The sequence below is a fragment of the Pelophylax lessonae genome, assembly GCF_965119305.1.
Source record: "Pelophylax lessonae genome assembly, chromosome: 9".
Classification (NCBI taxonomy): domain Eukaryota; kingdom Metazoa; phylum Chordata; class Amphibia; order Anura; family Ranidae; genus Pelophylax; species Pelophylax lessonae.
In genome coordinates this window covers 40177455-40201158 of record NC_138776.1, presented here as the reverse complement: position 1 = coordinate 40201158, position 23704 = coordinate 40177455, and positions in this window count along the sequence as shown.

Here is a 23704-nt window from a genome sequence, read left to right as displayed (position 1 = left end):
CTTACTGGGCCTACTTACTCCCCCTCAAGAGATATTCAGGGGCAAGACATGCCAGAAGTGTCTCAGCTGAGTCTCCCCTTGGGCACAGTTTCTGACAGTAAATCAGGAGTAGAGGATCCTTGTGTGGGCTTCGATTTTGCCCTAGTTCCTCCCTTGGTAAGGGCAGTCTAAGAAGCTCTGAACTGGGCAAGCTCTCTCTTCCTCTCATCTCCAAGCCTTACAGTGTTTAAGGGTCATCGGCATCATGGTGGCCATGATACCCATGGTGAAATGGGTGCAGTAGAGAATGTGGCCCTTCCAGAGGGGATTCCTCAAACAATGGAAACCAGGGAGCAAGGACCAACGTATCTTCATAACTCCATCCATGAGGGAGAGCCTTCCTTGGTGGCTTCAATGGAAGAATCTGCTCAACTGCCTCTCTATTACCCCCCTACCTGGGTCATCATATCGACGGACGCCAGCAACACAGGTTGGGGAGTTCACTGTCTGTTGGAGATGGCACAGGGGGGCAGATGGGATTTCCCTTCTCAGGGGATAGTGTCAAAAATTCTGGAGCTCCGGGCAGTGTTCTGCACGTTATATATATATATATATATATATATATATATATATATATATATATATATATATATATATATATATATATATATATATATATATATATATATATACATACACATAGTAAATATATTATTTTTTTTAATTAGGATGAAAACAAAATTTATAACATCAGCAAATGACTTACTTAATTTTCAATTCATCAGATGTTTTGGCCCTTCTCCATGCTATCCTAAATGAAAAAAATATATATATGTATATATATATATATATATATATATATATATATATATATATATATATATATATATATATATATATATATATATATATATATATATATATATATATATGAATGTATCTGTAAGTTAGTATGGAGGAATTATCAATGATTATTGCTGTTCTTGTGAAATATTGCAGGATTTGTTTTTCCACTCCAACTCTCGGCAATCTCCCCCCGATGTAATGATGCACTTTACAACTTTTTGAACCTAGATTGGATGAAGTATTAGCTAAAGTCATATTTCATCCCCGCATGGCAGAATACATACATACACAATCAGATCTCTGAAAAATGGGATACAATTTGAATTTGAATAAGTCTGTATTTCAGTTCTCAAATCCCAAACACTTGAAACCTTGACATAAAATGTAATGGAATCAGGCAGACTCCCGAGATAAAGTGCGCTGACAAAAGTTCTCCATTTTACTATATTTTTAAAGTATTTATGAAGTCAATTGAAAAAAAAATCATAGCATAGTATTCCAAATTAGTCTCATAAACTCTAGTAACCCTTCTCTTTTAAGAAAAAATGTAATATATACCGTACTCAGTGTTTTTTTTCAGCGGTCATGTAACCATGCAGCTTCTCTTCCCGTCCCTTTCCCCCTGATTCTCCTTTGGCTATGACAGGTGCTGCCTGTCGACATCAGAAACAGTCAAGAAGTACAGTATGTTCCCCATCTGTGTATGTTAGGTTCCCATTCTGAGATCCACACTCCTACAGGCAGCAGTGTTGGACGGTAGACATCATGGCAAAGCTGGCTATGTTCCTACAGGGTGCCGCTACAGCAGGGTGGGGGCATGACAGCAAAGTTGGCAACAGGTGTATAGGCACATTGTACATCAGCATGCCATGACCCATAACTCCAATCAGTTAAATCAAGCAGGCCAACTGACCACGTTGGCTTGGATCTGCTTGGCATGACAAGAATTATGGTGGCCATGCATGCTTCGATAAATGACCTTTTTTTTTTTTTTTCAATTGATTGCTCCCGAGGAACTTCTCCATATTGGCATTGACAAACTCCCACCGAAGGTTAGAGTAGTTCTTATACATCTCTTTATGGTAGCTAAACTCTTCATTACCAGATGCTGGAATACAACAGACGCTCCCTCCATTGGTGACGTTATGAGTATTCTAAATCACCAGTGCGAATTGGCTTCTATCTATTATTACCCTTACAAACCCAAAATTTTATAAGCAGTGGTCTATATGTACAATGTGCCTATACACCTGTTGCCAACTTTACTGTCATGCCCCCACCCTGCTCTAGCGGCACCCTGTAGGAACATAGCCAGCTTTGCCACGATGCCTTCCGTCCAACACTGCTGCCTGTAGGAGCAAAACGAGTTGCAAACAAAAAATCATTTTTTTTTTTTTTTTTCAAAATGAGTTGCCTGCCTTTTGCTCTACTTGAAACCAGTTGAACAATAAAGCCTTTGGTATCTCAAAGATTTTTTATTTGGCGTTCTCTTTAACCGCTGGACCGCCCCGCGTACATGTGCTGCGGCAGAGCGACCCTTCAGAGCAAAGGTACCTATACGTCATCCTTATTTCCAGGTCTGGGGCGCACATGCACGCTGCCGCCTGAACCCGCTCCCGATGTGATTGGACACAGCGGGAGCCAATCAGTTGGTCCGGTGGACCCAATGTTCATGGCGATCGCCATTCTGTGAGAGAGGAAGATGAAGATCCTGTGTTTCTACTAAGCAGGGACACAGATCTCAGTCTTCCCCCAGTCAAAGCATCCCCCAAACAGTTAGCAAGCACTCCCTAGGAGCACATTTAACCATTTTATTGCCCCTGATGTTAACTTCTTCCCTGCCAGTGTCATTAGTACAGTATATATTGTTTTAGCACTGATCACTGTATTCATGTCAATGGTCCCCAAAAGTGTTACTTAGTGCCTGATTTGTCTGCTACAATGTCGTAGTCCCGCTATAAGTCACTGATTGCCCTCAATACTAGTAAAAAAATAAACAAATAAAAATTCCAAAAAAATATCCCATCGTTTGTAGACGCTATAACTTTTGCTCAAACCAATCAATATACACTTTTTGGCATTTTTTTTTTAAATAAAAACATGTAGCAGAATACATATTAGCCTAAACTGATTAAAAAATCTGACTTTTTCACATTTTTTTTATTCAATATGTTTTATAGCAGAGAGTAAAAAATATTGTTTTTTTTTTTTTTCCCCCAAATTGTTGGTCTTTTTTGGTTTAACAAAACCACAGAGGTGATCAAATACCACCAAGTGAAAACTCTATTTGTGGGAAAAAAGGACATAAATTTCATTTGAGTACAGCGTCGCATGACCGCGCAATTGTCACTTAAAGTAACGCAGTGCCGTATTGCAAAAAATAGCCTGGTTATGAAGGTGGATAAACCTTCCAGAGCTGAAGTGGTTAACACATAACACTTGGATTTCTTGATTTGGGTGGACATGCTCCTACCGTATTCCCTGCCTTTGTGGTGAGCTGCTTGTAGGCAGGTAGTGGTTAATGCTGTGGAAGGTTGGGGTTAATTGCATTTCCCAGGTCCTTCTTGGTGGGTTTTCTTAGGTCCGACCAACTGGTCCTGTGAGCTTTAAAAGGGACAGAGGTCTGGACCCTAAGGTCATGTACTACTGAGAGGTCCTGGCTTAGAGGACAGGCTAGGCCTCAAAGCGGTCAGCTGGTTGCCGTTGCCAGAGACTAGATTCCAAGTGCGATGCTGAGACTAGAGTTTCTGATATCTAGAGGGGTTGTTGGGATTTGCAGTCCTCCCTCAAGAAGACAAGCATGGACTCAGCCAGATATGCAATCTTTCCTATGCAGGTACGCTGGGGCAGCCACAAGCCTGAAATTAGGGACTAGGAATGTTAGGGAAATGACTGCACTTTATTTCAGATTGTTACCTATGTTTGTCATCATGATAATTTAATCAAGTAAAGAGTTTGAAACTTTGCCTGGTCGGATAGTACTAAAAGGATGTATTGCAAGTAACCATTACATGCAGGTGCAGTTCGGGTCACTATGCATATTGGGGTATGATGATATTGTTACAAGAGTTAATGAAGCATGAAGATAAAGTTACCAAGGGTAATGAAGTTTTCTCCAACAGACTGTCGTAAGCATGTATATATGACAGGTGAGATAGCCTCTTGCAGTAAGGGAGATGTTGTCGGCACTCCTTCTACAGTGATCTCATAGCAACGGGGGCAAATCTGCACTGCTGAGACCCTCAGCCTTTACACAGGTATGGAAGAACAAGAGTTAAGTAAAACGAATACATAGAGTCTGCATTATGTTCACAATGGGCCTTCATACCATTACTGGGAGTGAGGTAGCGGTGATATGCTGGACAGGTAGAGAGGGCAAGGGCTCTGCATGCCCCACCTTAATGCATAAGTAACTGTGGTGATGTTTAATACATTGAGAGAGTTTATTCAAGTCGGTCATCGGTTTTAGCAAAGGTACCCCAAGTGACCCTATCTAAAGTGCCTAGCGTAAGCCAGAAGAACCCAGCCCAGGGTAGGCACTTGCTTGGTGCCCAATGAGGAGGGAAACATGGAGAATGTGATGACCATCCCATCATCCTACCCCCCCCCCTTTCTCCCACCTAGACTATATGCTGAACATAAGCTAATTAACCACTTACTGCCCACCCAACGTCAAATGACGGCGGAGTGGTGCAGCTCTCGTTCTGGGACGCCATCATATGATGGCGCACCAGAACGGCCTCTTGCGTGCAGGGCGCGCAGTGCAGCAATCATGGCCGCACCGCGTTGCTAGGACACAGCGCGACCCCGATCTTAGTAAAGAGCGAATGACATGGCTCTTTACGCATGTGACCGGCTGTGTCCAATCACAGCCGGTCACATATAAATGCAGAAGTGCCGTTTATCGGCTCTCCTCGCCTCACACTCTCAGAGTGTGTGGCAAGGAGAGCTGATCAGCAGCTCCTCCTCAAAGGGGATACCAGGACAGGTAATCAGGGCACTTATCATCAGTGCCCTAATTACAGAAAAGTGAAAAAAATTGTGCCAATCAGTGCCCACCATCAGTGCCCACAATCAGTGCCCATAGTGCTGCCAGTCGGTACCCATCAGTGCCTGCTCATCTGTGCTGCCCATCAGTGTCCATCAGTGCCACCCGTCAGTGATGCCCATCAGTGCCGCCTCTCAGTGCCCATTAGTGCCGCCTATCAGTTTTCATATGTGCTGCCTATCAGTGCTCATCAGTGCCGCCTATCAGTGCCATCTATCAGTGCCCATCAGTGCAGCATATTAGTATCTCCTCATCAGTGCCCATCAGTACAGTCTATCACTGTCCATCAATGCCGCCTCATCAGCGCACATCAGTGCTGCCTATCAGTGCTCATCAGTGCCGCCTATCAGTGCCATCTATCAGTGCCCATTAGTGCAGCATATTAGTATCTCCTCATTAGTGCCCATCAGTACAGCCTATCAGTGCCCATCAGTGCCGTCTCATCAGCGCACATCAGTAAAGGAGAAAAATTTGTTTTTTTCAAAATTTATTCACAGAAAATAGGAAAAACTTTTTTTCTTTTTTCAAAATTTTCTGTCTTATTTCTTTTTTTTGTAAGAAATAAAAAACCCAGCGGTTATTAAATACCACCAAAAGAAAAGAAAGCTCTATTTGTGTGTGTGAAAAAAAATGATAGAAATGTCATATGGGTACAGTGTAGCATGACCGTGCAATTGTCATTACAAGATGTGACAGCGCTGAAAGCTGAAAATTGGCCTGGGCAGGAAGGGGGTGAAAGTGCCCAGTACAGTATTGAAGTGGTTAAGCTCAATGATCCAGTCTACACTTCTACAACTTGTGAAAATCTATGTCCAGTACCAGTGGCGGCCGGCCGATAGGGGGCGCAGGGGCGCCACATCCCCCCCCCCCCCCCCCCAAAAAAAAAAAAAAAAAGAAAAAGAAAAAAAAAAGATGAAAAAAAAAATAATAATTTTTGCCCACAAGGGGCACCCGCCTCATTGGTGCCTATGGGGGGTGGGGTTTTCCACCCGCAGAGGCGCCGATTGGCGGCCTTCTGGGGCGTAACTGTAGCGCAGAGCACTGCGCTACACCACCCCCCTTTTGTGATGTCTTGGATCATGATTGGTCCAGACTCCAGCCTGGACCAATCATGATTCAGGACATCCATGCTGACCTAGTTGGGGGAGGTGCCGGTGCGTGCATCAGTCACTCACCGTCACCGCCCGGTCACCTTCCTGCCACTGCAGAAGAGGAGTCGCAAGGAGGGGAGAAGCCACCGCCGGGAGCCGAGCAGAAGAGGACGGACGTCGGAGTCGCGAGGAGGGGAGAACCCGCCACCGGGAGCCGAGCCGTCGCCAGGTAAGTGTCTCAGGGGAAGTGCTGACTCGTAATTAGTGCTAACTATGGCGCTGGACTTCTTTTGTGTTTGTACTCACATGGCCGCAGAATTAGTGATTCTTTTTAATATCAACAAATCAAGGAGCAAGAGTTCAGAACACTGCCAAGTGTAAAATCACTCACTCACCCAGCGCTAAAATCCACTAATAGAACAACTGTTTGCAATAGAAAACCTTAAAGGTAAAAGCTGCTGCTATACTGAAAGAAAATCTAAAAATAAGGTACAACAAATACAGATTGTATGAATCAATTTGTGACACTAGCAGCGCTAAAACATGACATAAATACTTGAAAGATATGGCTGGAAAGAAAATTGTACAATAAATCTAAAACATCTAAAGTCCATCAGTGGTTAAGAACCTTGCTGATGTGCAGGTAAGCATTCGGCCAAAGTGTAGTCCCATGTACCAGTGTGAACATAACATGGATAAGAGTGTGGCTAATAATAGTAATGTCCGTGTGCCACCACCAGCCGTGATCACCCGTCAGATGGAAAACTCACCGGATCAAGGATAGAGACAGGCATGTAATTATTACTGCTGGCTCCTCCACTTCAGACCAATAGCCGCCTCCACCTGGCTCTTACTGCGAACCTTAACTTAGTCACTCGTGTTACCATGTGAATATAAACATAATGAGGGGATACATAGCATAATTTCCGTAAAGAATGTTTATTGAAAACCACCCCCGTTCCCCACACATATGTACTCACAAACACGAGAATTAGTCTGGCATAAGCAAATGTATGTAAGCGTCCATCCACCTCTGTCGCTTTCAAAACCGGCCGCTTTGGCGCCAAGCGGACCGGATCCGACAGTGCGGCGTGGCGTCCTCTGTTGCTAGGCGACCGCGCACTCACGCACTGACGCGTTTCGTCATCAAAGACTTCCGCCGCACTGTCGGATCCGGTCCGCTTGGCGCCAAAGCGGCCGGTTTTGAAAGCGACAGAGGTGGATGGACGCTTACATACATTTGCTTATGCCAGACTAATTCTCGTGTTTGTGAGTACATATGTGTGGGGAACGGGGGTGGTTTTCAATAAACATTCTTTACGGAATTATGCTATGTATCCCCTCATTATGTTTATATTCACATGGTAACACGAGTGACTAAGTTAAGGTTCGCAGTAAGAGCCAGGTGGAGGCGGCTATTGGTCTGAAGTGGAGGAGCCAGCAGTAATAATTACATGCCTGTTTCTTTCCTTGATCCGGTGAGTTTTCCATCTGACGGGTTATCACGGCTGGTGGTGGCACACGGACATTACTATTATTAGCCGCACTCTTTTCCATGTTATGTTCACACTGGTACATGGGACTACACTTTGGCCGAATGCTTACCTGCACATCAGCAAGGTTCTTAACCACTGATGGACTTTAGATGTTTTAGATTTATTGTATAATTTTCTTTCCAGCCATATCTTTCAAGTATTTATGTCATGTTTTAACGCTGCTAGTGTCACAAATTGATTCATACAATCTGTATTTGTTGCACCTTATTTTTAGATTCTTTTTAATATGTAGATGCATTTGATTTGGTATTCTCTAACACTGTGTTTAACTCTGAATTATTCTTGAATGATGTGAGTTGTAGCTTGATGCATCTAGCATGGAACAATAAGGGACACATTTATAATGGAGAGTGGCTATCGCTATCCGCCATCATACTCCACCTGACTGGTTCCCACTTCTAGCTTTCCCTCTGCCAGTATGAGCTCCACTGTAGCAGAATTACAAGGGGCTGATGTCAGGTCAAACTCAGGTACACTGCTTATATTAAAAAATATATATTTAGTCATAAGTTGAAGGGGGCATGTACACTGGTAACTGCATTGAAGGGGGCATGTACGCTGGTCACTGCATTGAAGGGGGCATGTACACTGGTCACTGCATTGAAAAGGGGGCATGTACGCTGGTCACTGCATTGAAGGGGGCATGTATGCTGGTCTCTCTCTGCATTGAAAGGGGGCATGTACGCTGGTCACTGCATTGAAGGGGGCATGTACGCTGGTCACTGCATTGAAGGGGGCATGTATGCTGGTCACTGCATTGAAGGGGGCATGTATGCTGGTCACTGCATTGAAGGGGGCATGTACGCTGGTCACTGCATTGAAGGGGGCATGTATGCTGGTCTCTGCATTGAAAGGGGGCATGCTGGTCTCTCTGCATTGAAAGGGGGTATGCTGGTCTCTGCATTGAAAGGGGGCATGCTGGTCTCTCTGCATTGAAAGGGGGTATGCTGGTCTCTGCATTGAAAGGGGGCACGCTGGTCTCTCTGCATTGAAAGAGGGGCACACTATACCTTAATTACTGTAGACCCCTCTCAGACTTTTGCGACCTCAAAGTCACGCAATTTTTACAGCGTTTTTTGCCGCAAAGCAATGCCTATTACATTTTTCTGTTTGCGCCCCCCCAAAAATTTTGAGCACCAGCCGCCACTGTCCAGTTCCCTTCCACCACTATCTCTCGGTCATCCCATCAGAAGCATTGTACAGAAGGGCAGACATTCCTGAGCTGAGCAGAGGAAAGCGTGGACTGTAGGAGGAGCATCTGATAAGGTAAGCATATCACCTTATCCATCATCCTCCAAGGAAAATGAGCAGATAACCTGCGTGGACCCACTGCAAGGGTAAAAAAAAAAATGTGTTTCTGGGATTTTCAATAAAATGGGTGCACCTATCCATGTTTGCGTGCTTCTTATCCTTTACTCTTTTAAATGCACATTCATTCCCAAAGTTTAGCTTTAGCATGGCGGTTCTGCAGCCGTTTCATCAGTCTAATTGAGCATCACTAATGTTACACATCGCTTTCCTAGCAGGTGTGAGAAAATAATAGCGCAGATGGAATCTACTCCTTTTTCATCATGCACACTCCACATCTCGAGTATTCACACTAAGTGGATAATGCAAATCTATATAGGACTCGTAAATCTTCTTTGATAAACATTTGCGCACTTAACTTCAATCCCCACTCTGGATGCTGAGAACAAAGAGAACAATTTGGAAAATAAAGCACTGTCTCAGAGAGAAAATATAGCGGCCAACTTTCTCCACCTTGGTTGATTACTATTGCAAATGTTGTTTCAGTCTCGGGCTCTAAATGAAACATTAACTCTCAGCTTCTTGATTTTTTTTTTTGTTTTTTTGTATTTTGGCGAGCATTAAGCTGCAGCTTCCCTGCGAGTCTGCGAGGGTGATGTATCAGACGAAACAAGTGCTGCTTTGAAACAGCTGTGGAGGCAGCCATCTGCCGCTGGGGACAATCAATATTCCAATGCATATGGGAAATGGGACAATAAATGGCCCTCTTTTTTCTTCTTTCCCAAGAAACCCGTTGGAGGCATACAAGTAAAAATAAATTATTGATTCCAATGTTAAATTTAACTTCAAACTTCTTGATTAGGACACAGTGAACAGTAAAAAACCATCAAGGCTTGTTAATGAAAAGATGAAAAATGCACAGGGTGCTCGAAACCCAATCCAATCTGCCATTGGATGAAGCCTGTTTCACCCTTTAGGGGGCGAACGGAATCGTAGAGCATACCTCATTTCTTCCATCCATGATGTTTGTTAATAAATCTGAAACAAAGCTAAGATTCAAACTGTGCATGTGATGAAAAAGGTTATTGTCACAGCTGCTGATGCTTTTCAAGCAGATCCTGTTACATTTCATTGGGCTCCTGCTGCAGCCTCACCTGGAATTCACAGGCTTCGATCTCAAGTGCCCCACCGATGTGCATTATCTTGTGTAGGGATGAGCATGGGAAGGGAGCATGGAAACCCAGAAGGAAGCTGTTGTTCCTGCCCACTGCTGCCCAATCAACTGGGCATTCCCAGTCCAGATGGCCATATTCCATCAATGATGCCCTGAGCATTCCACCCTTTTGTGTACTTGCAACTGTGGGGTGGGTAAAACCTTGGATTTTTTCCATTGTGTGCCATCAGAGGCGTAACTAGAACCTTCAGGGCCCCGGTGCAAGAAACCATGAAGGGCCCCCCAGCCCCCTTCCCTTCAAGCCTGGGGCTCTTCCCACTGATCCTGGGGCCCTTTACTCTTGCTGAAGGGCCCTTTATTACGGTCCTGCAGTGGGACCCTTTCACAAGTTCTGCAGTGGGCCCCCTTCCTGCCATCTAGGGGCCTCACCACAGTGAAGGAATGACAGGGGCCGGTCGCAAGTGTGACCTTTGCAATCCTGGAAGTTCACCCACTGGTGTCAGTAGTTTTTTATTTTTTATATTTTATCATTTTATTTTATTTTTTTACAATGTCACTGACTATGACTCTGTCCATTCAGAAAAGGAAGGAGCTGGTAAATTACATATTTACTGACCCCTATCTGGTTCTTTATTGTGACACATCCCCGGCAGCAGCCGGCAGGAGAGGGAAGGGAGCACAGTGGGGGGGGGCAGGGGAGCACACAGGGGTCCAGAGACAGCAGAACACAATTGAACTGGATAGGAGGAGTGGCGGGGGCAGCATACAGAGGAACCATTCTCCTCCATTTTCCTCCTGCAGCTACAGGAGGAAAAAGGAGGACAGTGATTTAGCTGCATGCTGCCCCCACCGCCCCATCTATCCAAGGTACAAGGGAGCCGCACAGGCCCCCTGGAGCACGAGGCCCGGTTGCAATTGCAACCCCTGTAGTTACGCCACTGTGTGCCATGGTTTCCTTCCACTACTCCTGTGCCAGACATTGAGCAGTGGTCACCATTTGGGAATGTTATTCCAGATTAAGTTTCAAGCTGATTCATAAGTCGTGTTCTTTTTTAGGACACTCCTATGTACAATATCTGTACTCCCCATACCTTAGGGCGGTGATGGGGAACCTTGGCACCCCAGATGTTTTGGAACTACATTTCCCATGATACTCAACTACACTACAGAGCGCAAGTGCATCATGGGAAATGTAGTTCCAAAACATCTGGGGTCCCAACGTTCATTACCACACTGCCTTAGGGAGTGCTACAATACAATTTATGCATCCGTTTTTTAGTTTATAGATTACATGTTGTTTGGTATCCACTCCTGAAGAAGTGAAACTACATTCACAAAAGTCGTAGAGTTATAGGATGCATTTTTTTGTAATTCAAACAACCTGGCTGTGTCAAACTTGTATAGGGAGAAGTAAACTCACTCGCTACTTTATTAGGTACACCATGCTAGTACCGGGTTAAACTGCCAAAACTCTTCATGGCATAGATCCAACAAGGTGTTGGAAACTTCCCTCATAGATTTCAGTACATATTGTAGCAGAAAATAGTTATTGAAACTCAGGGATTGGAATTTTCAGACACGAAGCAAGCATTTTTTAATAATTCGCTAGCGAAGGGGCTTAGCCCGGCTCATGCCCGCTTGCCAAGTGCCCAAAATAGGCATGCACATCCCTTATATATCAGCAGTTATGCCTCAAATTAATATATAAAAATTACAAGATTTTCCTTTTTACCTAAGCAAAACTTACTTCTATCTTTCTGCACTCCTTTTCCTGTAAATTGCTATTTCAGGCTTCAGACTCACGGAAAACAGACAGATAGAGGGGGAGAGAGTGGGTGGCTCTGTGACCCCAGCTCTGCTCCTCTGTCTCCTGTAGTCCTACAAGCTGTGTGTGCCTGTCAGAAACAGTCTTGTCAGACTTAAAGCGGAGTTCCGGGCACAGATGTCATTTTTTAATGAACATACCCCCGGGACAGTCAGGGCTAGCACATTCCACAATGGCTAGCCTCTGATCTGTCCCGGTTCGCACTTACCTTTTAGAAGAAATACTTACTTATAAAATTTCTTCCACAGCGTTTCCATCTCTGTTGTGGGCAGCTGAAGCCGGTGCGGTCCTCTTCTGTGTCTTCTTCCGCGTCTTCTTGTCCCAGAATGCGCCGCACCGGCCCCTCTCGTCACTTCCGGCGCGACGCCGCATTCCTCCACAGCTTCTGTGCATGCCCAGAAGCTGTTTAGCAGGGGAATGCGGCGTCGCCCGGAAATGACGAGCGGGGCCGGTGCCGTCGCATTGATTCCTGGGAGCTGTGACGTTCAGCTCCCAGGAATCATAGCGAGACAGGAAGTGACGGGGTGAGCCGCGGCTCCGAGGGAGGAAGTACCCTGAGGTGAGTATCTTCGATCTTCAATTGCAAGGTAAGTAAACAAAAAAAAAAAAAAAAAATACCCAATTCCTTTTCAGGTGAGGCATACCTAGCGGAGGGGCACAAAAAAAAAAAATCTCGTTTTTGTGCCCGGAACTCCGCTTTAACTATCCACCATTTTAGAAGGCTTTCCAGGTGCTGCCACAATATTGACATAATAGCATCACACAGTTGCTGCAGATTTGTCGGCTGCACATGCATGATGCCAATCTTCTGTTCCACCTCACCCCAAAGGTGTTCTATTGGATTGAGGTCTGGTGACTGTGGAGGCCATTGATGTACAGTGAACGCATTGTCATGTTGAAGAAACCATTGGTGAGATGATTTGATCTTTGTGACATGGTGCATTATCCTGCTGGAAGGAGCCATCAGAAGATGGATACACTGTAGTCATAAAGGGATGGACATGGTCAGCAACAATACTCAGGTAGGCCGTGGTGTTTAACCAATGTTCAATTGATACTAAAGGGCATAAAGTGTTCGAAGAGAATATCCCCCAAACCAATTACACCACCAGCCTGAACCGTTGATACAAGGCAGGTTGGATCCATGCTTTACACCAAATTCTGACCCTACCATCTGAATGTCGCACCTAAAATCGAGACTTATCAGACCAGGCAACGTTTTTCCATTCTTCTATTGTCCAATTTTGGTGAGCCTGTGCACATTATAGCCTAAATTTCCTGTTCCTGTATAGATTCACAAATCCTTTAGTAACTCAGACTTATTATCTTAAACTGGCTATAGATGGACTGACTTTTTATTTTTTTTGATCATCCAGCTGGCTGATTAAAAACAACCAAACAGATTCCCCTATCCACACATTCAATGGGATTCTCTGATGGCAAGGACTCCTCTACTATCAAACACACTGCTCAGCCAACAGCCGCTCAGCCTCAGCCTACAGCCTATTGGCTGCATGCTCTGATCAAACAAAAATTTTCCAGCAGTCCCGTTCAAGAGGAGTAGATCACCAGGTTGACTCCTCTTGAATGCGAACAGGCATACATGGAATAAAATTCAGCTGGTCCCCACTGAACCGGCCAAATTTTGATCCATCTATAGCATGCATTAAGGTACGTTTTTTCCTTTTTACCCCATGACTTCTCTACCAACTCCTTTTAAAGCCCAACTGAAATTCCAATACAAATCAGCTAAATACTTTCCAGGGGCAGCAAAAAAAAAAAAAAAAGAAAAAGCTGTGCACGGTCTTAAAGTATATTTTCTATAAAAAGCAGCCTTAACCCCCCCCCCCCTGTCAGCATTCTGTAGAGAAGAACTTATTTGTATAGAGAGGTCTGATATATTAACCTGAAGTGTCAGACCTATATGTTACCTATATATCTGAGGGCACCAAAGCCAATGCTCCCTGCAGATTGCAGAGTTCTAGCTCTGACTCCTTAGGAGAGCACCTTCAACCTCTTCAGTAGGGGTGTCCAACCTGAGGCCCACGGGCCACATGTGGCCTCAATGGCTTAACACAAAATCATAAACTCAATTGAACTCGGGAAGATTTTACCCCCTTCATGACCAGGCCATTTTTCGCTATTAGGCACTGCTCTACTTTAATTGGTAATTGCAACGCTGTAACCTAATGACATTTTCAATATCATTTTTTTTCACAAAAATAGAGCTTTCTTTTTGTGGCATTTCATCATCTCTGGGTTTTTTTTTTTTGAGATATAAACAAAAAAAGACAGAACATTTTGAAAAAGAAAAAAATATTTTTTTTTATTTCTGCTATAAAACATATACAATACAAAATTTAAAAATCTAATTTCCTTGATAATTTATGTCCAAAATATATTTTTCTACATGTTTTTAATCAAAAAAATCCCAATAACTGTATATTGATTTGGTTTACGTGAAAGTTATAGCACCTACAAACTATGATATATATATATATATATATATATATATATATATATATATATATACCGTATTTATCGACGTATAACATGCGCTGGCGTATAACACGCGCCGGCGTATAACACGCACTTCAATATTTGGAGAGAAATTTCAGGAAAAAAGCTTAAATTTAAAATAAACAGCTTTGAACTCAGAACATTTTTTTTTTTAATCAAATGACATCTCACCAGTGCCCATGAATGCAGCCTCATCAGCAGTGTCCATACTGTATATGGGAAGCAGCGCCGAGAGCAGAACGGGCGGGCCGGCCGAGTAGAAGGAAGGATAAGCTGTCATAAGAGCAGAAGGGGGCGGGCCGGGCCGAGGAGAAGGGCGAACGAGAGCGCAGTCATCGGAAGTCCCGCCTCCTCTGCCGAGACATGTGACGTCTGTCATAGGCGGGACTTGCGATGACTGCGCTCGCTCGTTCTCCCTTCTCCTCGGCCCAGCCTGCCCCCTTCTGCTCTTATGACAGCTCATCCTTCCTTCTCCTCGGCCGGCCCGCCCGTTCTGCTCACGTCGCTGCTTCCTGGCCTTTTTTTTGTTAATATCGGCCTATAACACGCACTGCTGCTTTTTCCTCCATTTTTAGGAGGAAAAAGTGTGTGTTATACGCCGATAAATACGGTATATACTGGAATTTTTATTGTTTTTTCTATACTTCTAATGACACCAATCAGTGACTTATAATAAGACTGCGGCGGACAATCTGACACTAACCAATGCTGGGGGGAACTGACTAGCTTCCACTGACATCACCACTGACATTAATACAGTGATTAAAGATAATACTATACACTGTCACTGTACTGATGACACTGGCTGGGAAGGAGTTAATATCTAGGTCGATTAAGGGGTAAAATTTTGCCTAACTATGTGTCATGTGTATAATGTGTGCTGCTTTTACCAAAAGCTCTTTAAGTTTTTCATCTCTACTTTGTAGGTTTGAGAAACTGACTGATCACTCCTTCTGTACAGAGCTCTGTGTTGTTTAGCAACACAGAGCTCTGGGCTGTGATTGCACACAGTCAATCAGCAGGTTTCGACAATGAATCATTGGCTGGGACTTGCTGACTGGCTAGTGCTGCGTACAATCACAGTGAGTGCCTGGGGGGGGGGGGGGGTGTGAATGCACACGCACTAAACTCAGAAGTAGGCAACAATGTACAGATTCTTCGCTTTGCCTACACTGGCCACTCGCCCACAGTACATTGGGGACAGGTGGTTGGCAAGTGGTTAAAAATGTTGGGCTTTTTTGGATTTTTTGATAAAAATTTGTTTACATTTAGTGAACACATGCGGCCGAAGAAGTCAGTAGGAAGACAGTGTCTCTTTACTGGACTCAGGGGCATAACTACAGGGGTTGCAATTGCAACTGGGCCCCATGCTCCAGAGGGCCTGTGCGGCTCCCCTGTACATCTGGATAGGAGGGGCGGTGGGGGCAGCATGTAGAGAAATCACTGTCCTCTTTTTTCCTCCTGCAGCTACAGGAGGAAAATGGAGGAGATTGGTTCCTCTGTATGATGCCCCCGCCACACCTCCTATCCAGTTCACTTGTGTTCTGCTGTCACTGTGCCCCTGTGTGCTCCCTTCCCCCTCCTGCCGGCTGCTGCAGGGGATGTGTCACAATAGAGAACCAGGAAGGGGTCAGTAAATATATAATTTACCAGCTCCTTCCTTTTCTGAATGGACAGAGTCATAGTCAGTGAAATTGTAAAAAAAAAAAAAAATGATAAAAAAATAAAGATTACTGACACCAGTGGGTGAACCTCCAGGATCGCAAAGGTCACACTTGCAACCGGGCCCTGGCATTCCACCACCGTGGGGAGGCCCCAAGATGGCAGGAAGGAGGCCCACTGCAGAACTTGTGAAAGGGTCCTGCTGCGGGATCATAATAAAGGGCCCCGCAACGAGAGTAATGGGCCCCAGGATCAGTGGGAAGAGGCCCAGGCTTGAAGGGAAGGGCCCCTGCCAGGGGTCCGGGGGGCCCATCATGGTTTCTTGCATCGGGGCCCTGAAGGTTCTAGTTACGCCTCTGACTGGACTTTTTATAAGTTTTACCTTCTCAAGGAGAAATAATTCACAACCACGCCTTATTAATGTCAATAGTTTTTGGCAGCACCTATATTTGTGAGCAACTATTCTCAAGGATGAAGCACACGAAGGGAAAAATTAGAATCAAAATATCTGATGAGCACCCTGAGAATACATTAAGAATTGCTACTACATCCGTCCAACCAGATATTGGCTCAAAAACAGTGTCAAGTATCGTATTAGTCTTATGTTGCCCTCTTTTACTTTTATATTAACAAATATTAATATAAAAATGAAGTTTTATTACTCAGATAGGTAGATAATCTATATCAGTGATCATTAACTTGTGATCTGCCCGACTTTTTCTGCTCATCAGCCTACCTTATTGTTAGTGTATTCTATGTGTGGCCTGAGACAATTCCTCTTCTTCCAATGTGGCCCAAGAAGGCGAAAAGGTTATATAGAAAAGAAAGGAGGAGACTAGATATCGGACTGTGCAGTCCAGAAAAAAGGAGTTTTTGATGCTTTGTTAAAATATACTGTTTATTCAATTAAAAAAAAGTTAAAACGTAGCAATACCATATAAAAAGAAATGTGCTGATGAGTGAAACAAGCGAGATTCAGTGCTGAGAGAATAATCCTCATGTGCTGACGCGTTTCACCAAATTTCTTCATCAGGGCTTATGAGGGATACATATCACACATCTCAATGTAAGGCAGAACTAGCACAAAGCACCCTGGGCGGGCGTCAGAACATCCAAAATGGTCACCAAGGGACTGTTAAAATATGCAGGATAATTGGGCCATATATTCTGTAAACATTGGTCCTAAAAACCCAAATTTGCAGTTAAGAGATCAAACCTCAAAGTAGTGTATGATAAATCTTTATTTACATCTGTATTCCATTTGCATTTATTGGTATTAGGGGATTTTGTACATTTAGTACAACTAAAGGCACAACTTTGTTTTTTGGGGGAGTAGAGAGAGATTAGAACCCCTGTCATTTTTTATTGCTGCCTGTGCTCCCATTAGGGAGATTCACCCTCTCTATTTAATAATATTATTATACAGGAATTATATAGCGCTGACAGTTTACGCAGCTCTTTACAACATAAGGGCAAACAATACAATTATAATACAGAGGGCCCTGCTTGTTAGAGCTTACAATCTAAGAGGGAGGGTTAAGAGATACAATAGGTAATACCTGAGGGGGTGAGCTGATGGAGAAGATGTGCAGTTGTTAGATGGGGCCAGATAGGCTCCACTGAAGAGATATGTTTTCAAGGATTGGATCGTCTGAAAGTGGACAGAGTAGCAGATAGTCAGAGAGATTGGGGTAGAGAGTTCCAGAGGATGGGAGAGGCTCTGGAGAAGTCCCAGAGGCAAACATGGGATGAGGTGACAAGGAAACTAGAGAGCAGGAAGTCTTGGGAGGAATGAAGAGGACGACTTAGTTGATATTTTGAGACTCGGTTAGTGATGTAGCTGGGGGGCGCGTTGTGGATGGCTTTGTAAGTTATTGTTAGTACCTTGTATTTCGTTTGTTGGGTGATCAGAAGCCAGTGTAGAGATTGGCAGAGAAGGATAGCATACATTGAATGGCTGGTAAAGGTGGATGAGCCTGGCGGCAGCTTTCGTTATGGACTGGAAGGGGGATAACCTATTTAAAGGTAAGCCAATGAGGAGGGAGTTGCAGTAGTTGAGGCGAGAGATAACCAGGGAGTGAATTAGAAACGTAGTGGTCTCATTGGCTAGGAAGAAGCGTATCTTATAGATATTGTGGAGGTTGAGACGGCAAGTTATGGACACACAAAACAAATTCAGCCAGTTCCAAGGACAATCTCCGCCATCCACATCCAAATGTTTATAGATTCATAACCAAGAATGAGGAAGGCTAAGTAGCCATTCTCATGAGTAGAGTTGAGCGGACACCTGGATGTCCGTGTTGGGCGGGTTCGGCCGAACTTGAAAAAAAAGTCCGGGTCCGTGTCCCGGACTTTTGCCGAACTTTACCCGGACACCGAACCCCATTGAAGTCAATGGGGACCCGAACTTTCAGGCACTAAAATTGCTCTTAAACACCAATGGAAAGGGCTAGAGTGCTGCAAATGGCAGCAAAACGTAGTTAAGAGCATGGCAAGTGCTCTGCAAACAAATGTGGATAGGGAAATAACTTAAAACAACAAAAAAAAACAGAAAAATAAAACAATGGTCTTCATCTGTGAAGGACGAGGCCCATATGGAGTAGGAGGGAGGTTGAGGTGGTGGTGGATGTGGCGGTGTCATAGGCGTGCGCACAGGGTGTGCCGGGTGTGCCTGGGCACACCCTAATCACCTAGGGCACATTAGCATTATCGCTCTGTTTGCCAGTGAGGAGATGGGAAAGATCTCCCTCGGACCTGCTCTGCCATAAGAGAAGTGCCACACACTTCTATTTCACTTTGCCAGCAGGGAGAGTAATGTACCAGGGCCATATGCATGTAGGCAAACACATGCATGTGTATTTAAACTTTGGGGTGCACACCCTAATGCAATAGGCTGCGCACACCTATGGGCGGCTTAGGTGGAAGCGGCGGTGGAGGAGGACGAGGTAGCCAACACTGCTTTTTTTTCTGTCATTTTAAATGAGGGTACACCCCAAAAGAGTGAGAAAGATCAAAAATAGAACAATGGCTGGGTAAGGTCGGTATTCATCTCTATTCTGCACAAGGTATAGAAAAGTCCTGTGGGATCCATGCCTGGTTACACCTCCAAGGCGTAAAGGGAAAGCTCAGGCCATGTGCCCAATTTGGAGACCCAGAAGTTGAAGGGGGCAGACCCGTCATTCACTACATGTAGGCGTGTGCACACATACTGCTCCACCATGTTGGTGAAATGCTGCCTCCTGCTAAGACGTTCCATATGAGCTGCTGGTGCTGCTGTTTGTTGTGGCGTGCTGACAAAGCTTTTCCACATTTCGGCCATGCTAACCCTGCCTTCTGAGGTGCTGGCGGTGCCCTGGTTGCGTTGGCGACCTCTTCCTCCTCCTCTGCCTTGGCCTTGTGCTTCAAATGTGGCACCGCTGTCAGGTGGGAATGCCAGCAGCATCGCGTCTACCAGCGTGCGCTTGTACTCGCGCATCTTGCGATCGCGCTCCAGTGAGTGAATTAAGGACGGTACGTTGTCCTTGTAACAGGGATCCAGCAGCATGGCCACCCAGTAATCAGCACAGGTTAGAATGTGGGCAACTCAGCGGTCGTTGTGGAGACACTGCAGCATGTAATCGCTCATGTGTGCCAGGCTGCCCAGAGGCAACGAAAGGCTGTCCTCTGTGGGAGGTGTATCGTCTGTGTCCTCTGTATCCCCCCAGCCACGCACCAGTGATGGCCATGAGCTGGCCTGGGTGCCACCCTGCTGTGAACATGGTTCCATCTCCTCCTCCATCTCCTCCTCCTCATCCTCCTTATCCTCCAGAACTGTGCCCCTGCTGGACAATTGTGTCCCTGGCGTTTGTGTGTGCAGGAACCCACCCTCGGAGCCCCTTGCGAATGACTGCCCTGAAAGCCTTGGAAATGTTACCTCTTCATCCTCCTCCTCATCCTGTGCCACATCCTCTTCCATCATCGCCCAAAATGTTTTTTGAAGGAGGCATAGAAGTGGGATAGTTAAGCTGACAACGGCATCATCGGCACTGGCCATGTTGGTGGAGTACTCAAAACAGCGCAACAAGGCACACAGGTCTAGCATGGAGGCCCAGTTATTGGTGGTGAAGTGGTGCTGTTCCGCAGAGCGACTCACGCGTGCGTGCTGCAGCTGAAACTCGACTATGGCCTGCTGCTGCTCGCACAGTCTTTCCAGCATGTGCAAGGTGGAGTTCCACCTTGTGGGCACGTCACATATGAGGCGGTGAGCGGGAAGGCCGAAGTTACGCTGCAGCGCTGACAGGCGAGCAGCAGCAGGGTGAGAACGCCGAAAGTGCGCACAGACGGCCTGCACTTTCTGCAGCAGCTCTGACATATCGGGGTAATTTTTAAGGAACCTCTGCACCACCAAATTCAGCACATGCGCCAGGCAAGGGATGTGCGTCAAACCGGCTAGGCCCAGAGCTGCTATGAGATTTCGCCCGTTATCGCACACCACCAGGCTGGGCTTGAGGCTCGCTGCCAACAACCACTCATTTGTCTGCTGTTACATGCTCCTCCACAACACCTGCGCGGTGTGTGGTTTTCCCCCCCAAACAGGCAAGTTTTAAAACTGCCTGCTGTCGTTTACCCCTGGCTGTGCTGAAGTTGCTGGTGAAGGTGTTACGCTGACCGGATGAGGAAGCGGTAAAGGATGAGGAAGCAGAGTAGGAGGAGTTAGGAACAGGAGGCAAACTGAAGCGCCCTGCAATCCTCGGTGGTGGAAGGACATGCGCCAAATTGCTATCCGCCTCAGGCCCATCCGCCACTGCATTTACCCAGTGTGCCGTTAGGGAGATATAACGCCCCTGACCGTGCTTACTGGTCCACGTATCGGTAGTAAGTTGGACCTTGGCACAGATGGCGTTGCCAGACGGAATGACAGCATTTCAAAGGCCAAGAATTTTGAAATGCTGGCATTCAGGGCCAGGGATCGCGGGTCGGTAGGGGAGTACTTCCTCTTCCTCTCACGTGTTTGGGAGATGGAAAGCTGAACGCTTCCACGGGACATTGTGGAGATGGTTGGTGACCCAGGTGGTGGTGTTGCTGACAGATCGTCTGTTTGGGGGGTGGCAGTTGCCGGTATCACTACAGAGGTGGATGGAGAGGCCGAGACTGCAGCAGAAGAGGAAGCAGGAGGAGCCAGAGACCTTTCTTGGTTTTGAAGGTGTCTACTCCACTGCAGCTCGTGCTTTGCACTTAGATGCCTGATCATGCAGGTTGTGCTCAGGTTGAGAAGGTTTATGCCTCGCTTCAGGCTCTGATTACACAGGGTGCAAACCACTCGTGTCCTGTCATCAGCACATTTTCTGAAGAACTTCCACGCTAGAGAACTCCTTTGAGCTGGCTTTGGTGCGCTCGGTCCCTTGCTGCGTTGGGCAGTAGCAGGCGTAGTGTCTAGGGCACGGAAAATTTGATAAAATGGTGTATCTCGCACGTACAAACACAGACTAGGCCCCGATTACAATTTTTTGTACCCTAAAGGCAGGATGAGGATGTGGATGAGGAAGAGGAGTAGGAGGAGTTCGGAACAGGAGGCAAACTGAAGCGCCCTGCAATCCTCGGCGGTGGAAGTGTGTATCTCACACGTACCGATACAGACTATCCCACAATTTAATTGTTTTTACCCCAAGGGTGTAGATTGAATAGCGGAATAGAAAATATGATATCAAAAGGTGTATGTATCTCACACGTACAGACCCAGACTAGGCCACGGTAACTATTTTTTGTACCCCCAAAGGCAGGATGAGGAGTAGGAGGAGTTCGGAACAGGCAGGAGGCAAACTGAAGCACCCTGCAATCCTCGGCGGTATGAGATGCGCCCCAAAAATTGGAAAGGTGTATCTCACACATACCGATACAGACTATCCCGCAATTTAATTGTTTTTACCCCAAGGGTGTAGATTGAATAGCGGAATAGAAAATATGATATCAAAAGGTGTATGTATCTCACACGTACAGACCCAGACTAGGCCCAAATTACTATTTTTTGTACCCCCAAAGGCAGGATGAGGAGTAGGAGGAGGTCCGAACAGGAGGCAAACTGAAGCACCCTGCAATCTTCGGCGGTATGAGATGCGCACCAAAAATTGGAAAGGTGTATCTCACACGTACCGATACAGACTATCCCGCAATTTAATTGTTTTTACCCCAAAGGGTGTAGATTGAATAGCGGAATAGAAAATATAATATAAAATTGGTGATTTTTCAATAGCACATGTGAACACAGCAGTGTCTTATATCAGTCAGCTCTGCTGCAGGCTATGAAGGGGAAAAAAAAAAGAAAATTCCCCTTTAAGTTTGTAATTTTTAAATAGATTAGTACAGACTATGCAACAATTAAATTTTTTTAACCCAAAAGGGTGTATATATTGAATAGTGGAATAGAAAAAAATGTATAAATTTTAAAATCACTAGCACATGTGAACACAGCAGTGTCTTATATCAGTCAGCAGCACTGAAGGAAAAACGCTGCACACAACTGACTGATAAAAAATATTTTTTTCTCCCTCCTCCTCAGCGGGCAAAAAGATTGTGTTTACACCACCCCACACACAGCAAAATCGATGTAGAACCCTTACCCTGCCTATTCTCCAGCCTCGCTCTAAAATGATCGATAAGATCGGTCACTTGGCACTGCAAACCCCCCACACAGCAAAATCGATGTAGAACACTGACCCTGCCTATTCTCCAGCCTCGCCCTAAAGTGCTCTAATAACTCGCCCTGCCTGCAGCACTCCGACCTGTCCCTGAATTCTTTTCGGACACAATATAATTTTTGACTGTCTGTCCCTAATCAGCAGCCAGCACGTATGATGTGCTCTCTGTCCCTATACTACAGCAGAATGACGCAGCGGCGCTGGGTCTCGAACTTATAAAGACATGGTCACATGCTTCAGATGGCCAATCACAGCTACTAATACATTAGTAGGCATGGCTGGGATGGCTTAAGGCACACCAGTTAAACGCTTGTTGATTGACTGTTGAAAGCCCGCCATTAAATGCACGCCATTACATACAAACCCAGAAAAGAATTGACCGAATTTTAAACCCAAACATACAGTAAAGTTTTCGGTCCGTGTTCGGGTAACAAAAATCCAATTATTCGGTACGAACGCGAATAATACAGTCCGTGTTCGCTCAACACTACTTATGAGTAAAAGGACTTTTAAGGGTGTGGGATTGTCATGTGTGGTGAGCAAACAGTCACATACTTTATAAAATCATTAGACATTTTGATAATGAAAAATAAATTAAAAACATGTAGATAATTACAATATAAAATGCAAATTAGCAAATTAGCAGCTCAACAGGTTGTAAAGAAATGCGCCAAGCTCATTTATAAATTGGAGGGTCCTACGCTTTTCGCAGAACAAAGGATTATTTCCTTTGTTCCAAAGGATTATTATTGTCACATAATAATTCTTCCAAATAGAGCAAAAAAAGGGGGTTGTATATGGCCATCTGGGCGTCAGAAGTATGTGCACGTATGATGGGACATCCGTTATGCCCCCCAACAACAATTGGTGGGGGTATGTCTGGTGGATACTGGAACGTACCTTGGATGCCTATCCCTTTATGGTTGCCATCAGATCCTGCTTAATATCTACAGCATTAACGTGCTCCAGAATGGCTGCGACAAGAGAGCCGTGGGGGAGGGGCATACCGGATGTCCCATCACACATGCACATACTTCTGGCGTCCAGATGGCCGTATACGGCCCCTTTTCTTTTTTACTGT